General features: G+C 46.0%; 1 long non-coding RNA gene across 1 annotated transcript in view; it reads left to right on the forward strand.

The window, feature by feature from the left end:
• LOC109302721 overlaps positions 1 to 8,494 on the forward strand; it is a 73,479-nt gene extending 64,985 nt beyond the window's left edge. Inside the window, exon 2 of the long non-coding RNA XR_002098904.1 lies at positions 7,338 to 8,494. This is a non-coding gene — a long non-coding RNA (uncharacterized LOC109302721). The remainder of the gene's footprint in view (positions 1 to 7,337) is intronic.
• The last annotated feature ends 444 nt before the right edge of the window (positions 8,495 to 8,938 follow it).

The following is an 8,938-nucleotide window of genomic DNA, read 5'->3' on the forward strand; positions in this document are numbered from 1 at the left end:
TGACATGATCTCCCCCTAATAAATCCATGCTGATTGCCCCTGAGCATCATTTCTGATGCCGGCCCATCACAAATGTGCTCCTTGATGATCTTCTCAAAGAGTTTCCCCAGGATTGAGGTAAGACTGACGGGCCTATAGTTGCCCGGGTCCTCCCTCTTCCCTTTCTTGAAGATGGGGACCACATTTGCTACCTTCCAATCATCTGGCACCTGGCCCAAGCACCACGATCGCTCATAGAGCCGTGCCAGGGGCCCTGCAATAACCCCAGCCAGCTCATTTAGTTACCATTAATGCAGCCTTGGAACTTCTGTAAAGAATGAACAGCACAGTAAGTAATTAATGGACCCCCATGAGAAACTACAGTTAATTTCTAAATAGCTCAGAATAGCTACCTTAAAGAGCTAGAGCAAACAGGAGTTTTTTTTATAAGAAGTAAATAGGTCTTAATAGAATTAGTGCTTCCATTTCTTTAACAATTCAAAATTTAAAAATTAACAGAATTACAGTAACATAAGCAGCAAAATGGTTGTGTTCAAATGGAAAGATAGAGTTCACTGTTCTAAAGAAGAGAAAGGTTAGAGAAGCTGACTAGGAAAAATGAACTTCAGAGAAGCATATGTCAACAAAGTCACAGGAACTGGTTATGAGAATCCCTTGAGGAGGTGGGACAAAGGAGGTGCAATCTGGCAGTTACTGAAAGAGACAATGAAATACATAGCAGCCAGCTATTCTGATGCTTCCTATCTTCTCTTTACGTAGCAAAATAATAATTACGGAGACATCTAAGAACTCTAAAGATCTAAGGAAAAAATTAAAGAGGAATGATACACAATATGTTTTATGAGAAACAATGTGTATGAAAGGAATATCAAAAACATGTAGGGATAAAAATCAGAAATACTAAAATGCAGTGAGTTTAGATTAGCAGGGAACGTAAAAGGCAATAAAAGAGGAAAATGAAGGTAACAGGTGCTGGGCATGCCTTTTACTTTAAGCAGGGAGGAGGCTCTGGAAGCAGCTGTGTCAGCAGGCAGGGGAGCACCTGACCAGAAAAGCAAGGGAGCTTAACCAGGAGATAAGCCCAGGGCCAGAGCTGGGACAGGCAGCCTCACCCTGGCTGCTGACATGGAAGTAGCACCTGAGCAAGCAGCAAACAGAGGGAGACTGAACTCCCAGAGGTTAAGAGAAGGCAGTCTTAGAGCTGAGGCTGAGTCTGGTGTTTTAGGGATTGAGACAAGGGGCAGCAATGGTCTCAACCAGCCTTTGAGTGAGGCCACGACCCCAGGGGCTGGGACCAAAGGCCAAGGAGCAGGGCCACAGTGAGGGATTTGGGTGTAAGGCTGGAGCCCAGGTACAGGACAAAAAGGGGCTAGAGGGAGCCTGGAGCCCAGGTAGAGAAGCTAAAGTGTAAGGGGGAAACACCACAGCTGCAGCTAAGGAGTTCAGGGCCAGGAAGCCCAGGAGGAAATGGTCCAGATGCCTGGGGCCTTTGCTATGTGCAAGTAGGGTCAAGGTGCCTGGGGCCCAGTAGGGGACGGGATTACAGACAGCAAGAGGGCCTGAGCCCAAGGTGGGGTAGGGAATACAGGCCCGAGCAGAGAGGACAACAGAAGGCCTGAGCCCAGGAGGAAGCTGGGAAGGTTAATGGCACAGGGACTACAAGTCCCAGCAGTGGTGGAGATTGGGTCCTGATATAGGCCTAGGAGTAGTGCTAATTGATAACATAGGCAAGGCATGGGCATGGGTACTAGGGAGAAAAGAGCCCAAGTAACTAGCCCTTGAGGCAATGAGCAGGGTCATGTGTATTCATGAGGAGGAGATCTGACTTGGGAAGCTCTGGGGCAACCTCCCTTTTCCAAAAGTATAATTGTATCAAGGCATGGCAGGAAAGAATGGGAGATTGCCAAAAGATAGCAAAGTGGACAAGGGCTTAAGGGGCTCCAGACGTATCATGACCCTGCCTGAAGTTTAACCCTGTTACAAAGTCCATTGCTAAACAAGAAAGGAGAGCAAATAGTGGATGATCCAGAGAAGGATGAAGCATGAGATGCCTATCCTTCAGATTACAAAGGATTATATATGACTAGGGGTCTACCAAACTTAAGGATGTGGCCAACCAATTTCAAGGGCAGATCTCAGGGTCGCCTACCATTTTCACAGGCCGATTGTAGTGCCCCTCCAGTCTCTAATTGACTGAGGGGCCCCAGTGGCCCTACCCCCTGCTGCTTATTAGCAAAGAGGGTTGTCCATCATATGGCCCTGGCCCTCACTGCTGATGGGGGGAGAGGGGTGGGACTACACAACAGGCAGCCCTGTCAGCCAATCAGTGGCAAGGGACAGCAGCCACCTTGCCTGTACCCTGCCCCCACAACAGCTGCGCAGCCAGACCACAGCAGCCATGAGGACTGCTGGCTCCCACTGGGGAGCCAGTGTTATTTTTAGTCTGTCCCCCATCTTCCTCCCAGCAGATTTCATGGAAATCGCCAATTTCATGATTTCCATTTGAGTAGGTCTGTTGCTATAACCAGACACTTAATTAATTTTTACAAGGAAATAGGAGTGCAAGCCAGAGTAGGGAAATAACAAGATAAAGAATATTTATCTAAGATAGATGTATTCAGTTGGGCCTAATGAAATCACTCTCTGGTGCTCAAATAGCCAGTATAACTTCTGAACTATTGGTAAGTTAGGGCTATTTGACTTAGACATAGGTGACATGTAGTGAGGGTGCAACAGGGCCATGGGGGGCCTGACAGGGCTGTCCCCGCTGCCAATGGCACCAGCAGCTTCTGAGGTCCCCCAGCACTACTTCTGGTTTTGCCAGCAGTGTTTCCAAGTTCGGTGATCAGCTGCCAGGGGACTCCTGCTTCCCCCGCCCAGCGATCAGCCGCCAGGGGAACCCCCCCTCCCCCCCAGCAATCGGGTGCCCCCCCAGACTCCGGAGGCACCAGTTGCCCATGGACTTAGAAATGAGACAAATAGAAAGGAGATGCCTGTGTATAAAATCAAAATCAAAAGCTGAATGTAGATTAAGAGCTTCTCTTCTCTCTTACTCAAAGTGCAAGAATAAGCAGATAGCCAGCTTCAAAGTGAGAAGGTAACCCATCTGCTGCCATGGCTGTTCCTAGACAAACCTGTTTCCCCATGCAGCTAGTCTCTACAGTCCTGGCTGGAGCGGATCAAGGAGGATGGTGTTTCGGGTGGGTCTTTCCTTGTGCCCTGAGGCATAAGTAGTGGGAGAGGGAGAGAATGGAAGGGAGATACCACTGAGCATGGAAGGGAAGGGAGTAGGTGCCTAAAGCCAGGGTAGGTAGTTTCTTAACTGATTCAAGGACTTTAAACAGTTCCCAACTGCTGCTGCTGCAGCAGCACAGTCTGCCTGCCCAAGTTTGGCGGGGGGGAGGGGGAGATGCTAGGAGCAGGAATGATATAGTCACCCTTGCAGTGCTGATCACTACTCCCACATCCCCCCTTTTCAAAATATTTGATCTGCCGATGCTTACTAAGCATTGTTAGAATACTGAACTAGAGGTACCTCAAGTGTGATCTGATATGGCAGTACCTATGAAAAGAATGGGTAGCAGTCCTAAAATAATTTGAGAAAGAAATCTAAATATAACCCTTAGAGTGTACCAGTGTTCAGACTATACATGCCTTGAGTTGAAGAAAATTCTGAGGTTTTAATCTGGCAGAGATTTAAAAATAGTGTTGAGGGACAAATGCAATTGCTGTACACTCTTTCTAGCATATCTGTTTCTTATGTTCTCTTGAGTAGGAAGCCAGATGAGTTATGCAACTGTTCAGAAAAGCTCTTATTAGTATAGAATGACACACTTAATTATCAACTAATGCTTGGGCACTTTGTTTATAGTATAAACGGTTTCAAGTGTTATTACACAACAGGCAGAACTTGGACAACCTCATTAAATGTGCTCAGATGCCTCAAACTGAAAAAGTTGACCTGGATCCAAGCTTTGCAGCTCTACTTCATAATTAAAGCTTTAAAATTGTTGATTTAATTGCCAGTTCTTAACAAGTTGCTCAAAAGAGCTCTCTGACATTCATTATGGAAAGGCCTTTCATGACTCTACCTAAAGTTTTAAGTTAACCATATTTGAGGCGACTCTTCGAGATTCATCCTTCCCCCAACAAGAAATATCTTGGAAGTGAAAATACTGGATTTGACCATATGAGGCATTTATAAAATGTATCAAAAGCTGAAATGGAATATACAAATAATGGTTACAAAATAACCTTCATAACTTAATTGACAACAATGTCTTGCCATCATATTGCACTTTCCATTGAAGTTGGCATATCATAGGGTTTTTTGGGAGAGTTCTGCTGGAAAAAGATGGCACAATAGGCTATATTGTCAGTTTTGTAATTCTGCTTCTGTAAGTGATATAAGAATGCATATTAAATATGAATTAATACAAAAGAGTCAAGTTCGAAACTACCAGGTCAAAGATACAAGACATTTTAGCCTGTAGGGTTGTAGGGTAGAGGCTGTCATTTTGCTGAATAAGCAGCATCCACTTCTGCACCATAATGTGTCTGACATGGCCATAAGTTTTCACTCACTTTGAATCAAAATTCAAAGAGAGAAACAAATCATGCAAGTTTCTGTATATAGGTTCTTTTAAGACAGTTTATCTGGCATCTTTACACACTGGTACAATTGTTGGCTGAGATGGCATTACTGCTGGTGTTCACTTGGGTATGTGAACATAGAATCAAGCTCTAGAGGTAATTTGCTTATGTCTTCAGAAGTAGTGCAGGTATAAAGGATCTGCTAAACGTGGGAAGAGTACATAGAAGCAGAATTACCACAGTGTCTTAGGAGCAATATTGTAGCAGCACCTAAAGGGCACAGTCATGGATCAAGGCCAGACTGCACTAGACCCTGCACAAACACATAAGAAAAACATGCTACCATCTTAGAGGAGTTCTACACAGCAACATGAGATGTGACCATATGTTCATTGCCTTTAATCTACAAATGGCATAGATAACAACAACCCTGAACGTGCCCCATTCTTACCTATGCTTCATAGACTAAAGCTATGTCATGGATTCCCACTGCTGATATCCAGTCAGTAGTGAATGCTGTTTTAAGAAGAGTGAACTGCTTCTCTGCTTGGGATTTTGGAGTCTATTTCTTTTCCTTTGAAGAGGTAACAACCCTCTCTCAAGAGCTGAAGTGAACTGCCCTTCAATTGCTTTTAAAACTGATTTAAACATTGCTAATGTTTTTTCCTCTCTCAGTTTAAGATCCTTGACCTTCAAGTATATCTAAGTTTCAGACTGACCACATTCAGGCTCTAGGGTGACTGTGATGCCCCTTGGTAGCCACACAACCTTTACCTTGCTCCAGCTGTAGGGTGCCCCCCCCGTTCCGGCTCACCTGCTATGCCTTGATATAATTGTTGAAGGGAAGATACTTAATGGGTCCTAGGAGGCTGCCTTATGGGTCCCAGTTCCTCTAGATGCCCACTATTTCTCCCAGGCCACCTGTTAGCCTTAAGAAATAATCATGGCCTCTGACCTCCCCTACAGCCATGCCCATGACTCGCAGGTGTTACCAGTTATTTACTTTGGTGAGCATTTGGTCCCAACCCAGTAGCAGGCCACCTTGGCCCTCTATACCCTTGTAGGGTCTCAGCCTTCCCAACTTTAACCCCTTTTCTCTTGCTGAGTCCCTTAGCCAAGGCCCAATGTGCCTGACTGCCTTCTGGGTTCCAGCCTTTGACTGCCTAATCTGGCTTTGTCTTTGCCCCGTCCTGGACAATACACTTGCTGAGCCTCCTTAGGTTCCTGGGCGTCCTGGTTCCCCCTGGGCCTCTCTGTCCTTTTTGGGCACAGGACTCCCTTGCCCTGGCTCTGCCCTTCCTGGGCACTAGGCCCCATGTCCCTTGCACAACTCTTGCCAAAGCTAGGCTTCAGTCTTTCCCCCTTCTCTCTGGGCTTATAACTCCCCCTGTGGCCTAATCCTATGGTGTGCCCTGCGTCAAGGCTCGCTCCAGGCAGCATATAGGGAAGTGGCAGGGCTGGGACTGGGGGTGGAGCTGCAGCTGGGCAAAAGCCCGAAGTGTAGGACTGGGGCTGGCCGCAGGATGGAGCCAGGAGGGTGGCAGAAGCATGAAGCTCGGCTGGGCAGGGTGAGGGAGTGTGGGGGTGGGGTAGGAACTGCCCGTAAACTCCACCTATTATGTGTAGCCCTGGCAGTTAGGGGCGCTCAGGGCACTTGTGCCCAACACAGACACTGGTGCCTGGTGGTGCGTGGCTCTTGCCACTACTGCATCTCTGGCTGGGCTGCGACCCTCACTGAGACTGCCTCTATTGCTGGCACTCCCCACCATGCATGTGCAGCCTCCATGCTCATGCAGCACTGGAGGGAAGCTCCACATGTTGGAGCCAGCCACCTTCTCCACCCTCTGCCATGCAGGTTCTGGGACTCCACTGTAAGTGAAGAGGACTCCTGGCCCCTGCTTCCTTGTGAGTCCCAGGACCTGTGCAGCAGGAAGCAGTACAGGCAGCTGGCTCCAGTGCATGGAGCATCCCACAGGTGCTGTGCGAGTGTGAGGGCTGCGTATGCACGGCAGGAAGTACCAGCATAGAGGCAGCCTGGCAGGACTGCAGTCTTTGCCGCAATGTGCAGTGCTGGCACCAGTGCCTATGCTGGGCATGAGCATGCTAAGCACCTTCACCTGCTGCTGCTGCTGCCTGTGGGGACTGCATAGCATGGGGTAAGTATGGGGTGTCCCAACACCCCTCCTCCTTCACACCCCACAATTGCCACACACCCATACCCTGCCTCAACAGCCTCCCCACATATATACACACCCCACCATACATAGCCTCACGCACACCCCCAGCTCACCATTCACTCCCACACACCCCCACCATACATACCCACCCCCACACTCCACCACACATACACACATCCCTACCCCACCATACATACACACCCCACCCCCAACACAATACACAAGACTAAGAATTATTTTTTTAGTTATTATTATATTTGAGTTATCACCTCTTTATACACTACATGAACATAAATCATGACAATAATAGTTTTTGTAATAAAATTAAAATATGTTATTGTAGGTGTTTGTCTTTTAGTATATGGCAACCCCCTCCCCCTCAAAGAGTATTTCCAGGGGGCAAGGGGAGGGACTTCCGGTCCCAAGATGGTGACCAGGGCAAATGTCAAGGAGCAGAGCTACCCATGTGACCCTCGAAAGCTCACCAAACCTAATTAAGTAGCCCTCCAGCCAAAATAATTGCCCACCCCTGTCTATGTTTATATACCGCTATCCTTCCCTTTGCAGGTCAGATGCCTCCCTGACCTGCTGCTGGTGTTTCCTGATTCAGCTTGCTGGCTCAGCCTGAGCCTTAGGGTGACTTACTGCTTTTGGTCTCTTCTGTGTTCATATATTGTCTCTGTGACCATGCACGGCTCTAGCCTACAGTGCTACTGTGGCACAACCAGTTCTGTGGTAAGTGCTTGCATCAGGTAGCTGCTGAAGAACATGTTCTCTGGCAGCTCATAATGAACAGCTTTCCCTGCCAGAAGCTCTCACCAGTGCTGCTCTATGCTTAAAGTAACAGGAGATGTTGGCTGTCTGTTACACTCAGGTACAAAAAATGTTTTTATGGCACCTAATAAACTATTAGTGATGGGGGCTGCTGGGTAATATTGCAGTACAAATAATAATATGCTCAGTAAATCAGCCTCAAGGCACACACGTAGTCTAATTAGTTTCAGGCAGATTACTTTTTGACAAATACTGTTGAGTTAACTGGACTTCCAGTCCTACAAAGTATTTCACAGGTCTAGTAAATTCAAGCTACTTAATGGTACTTATACTGTTTCCCTGCTCCCATATAGTTGCATACTGAAAGTTATATGCATTGTACATAGAAGTCTGACAACCTGCTGAGTCAAGTCATTATAACAAATCTTATGGATAAGAAATATAAAACTATGAAGATAGGGCTGTCTTTATGCAAACAAAGGTCACGTGCAGCACAACATCAGTGTTTACCATAGATTAACTATAGTCTATATTATTTGAAAGCTTATCCAAGAAGTTATCTTACATTCTCAGAGTTCCTCTGAGTGCCAGAAGAGCTGTTAACAGAACTCAGGATTCATAGCCATTAATCCACATTTCTTACAATGCTGAGACTGACTTTAGGATCCCATCCTGCAAACTGAAGAATGCAAGTAATGTTACTCTTCTGATTGGTCTTATGGGACTTCTGTTGTACTATACCCCACTTCATTTCACTTACTGAAATATTGAGTACATTTCTGTCTTTTTATAACAACATCTTAATGGGACTAGTTTTAGGAATAAAGTTGTTCACGTACTTAAACATTTGTAGCACTGGAATTATTGGCCTTCTCCACAGGTATAAGAATTCTACTAGTTTTTAACTAAATTGATCTGATATAGTTAAGTTGGCATAAAACCACATGTCAGAGAGTAGAAAACTTCACTTAAATTTCTAAGTAAAATGATATTACATTTACCACAGGATTTCTGACTGCTTTTGCTTTTAGACAAACATGGCTACAGCCTCTATGACTGAAACATGTAAGATATCGTAGTTAGCCATTTTGAAATGAAAACCTCATAATTTTACCAAAAAAAGAAGCAAAATTCAACACCCTGAGACCTGGATGCAAACACCCCTGCTCCAGCCTTTTGTCTGAGCCAAATTTGCATACTTGTAGAGCAGCTGCACCACAACAGAGCTGCCTTAACACAAGAGAACTGTTACATCACCAGTCCTCCTGTACAATATGAAACAGCTTAGCAAAAAGAAGCATAATTCAACATCCCGCTTGCTATCAGGCACCTTTGAGGTAAATAGACTGCTCCTGTACAGGAGGCCTAAAATGCCTCTACACAAACGCTCGTAG

The sequence above is a fragment of the Gavialis gangeticus genome, unplaced genomic scaffold (assembly GCF_001723915.1).
Source record: "Gavialis gangeticus isolate Ggan-Ray unplaced genomic scaffold, GavGan_comp1, whole genome shotgun sequence".
Taxonomy (NCBI): domain Eukaryota; kingdom Metazoa; phylum Chordata; order Crocodylia; family Gavialidae; genus Gavialis; species Gavialis gangeticus.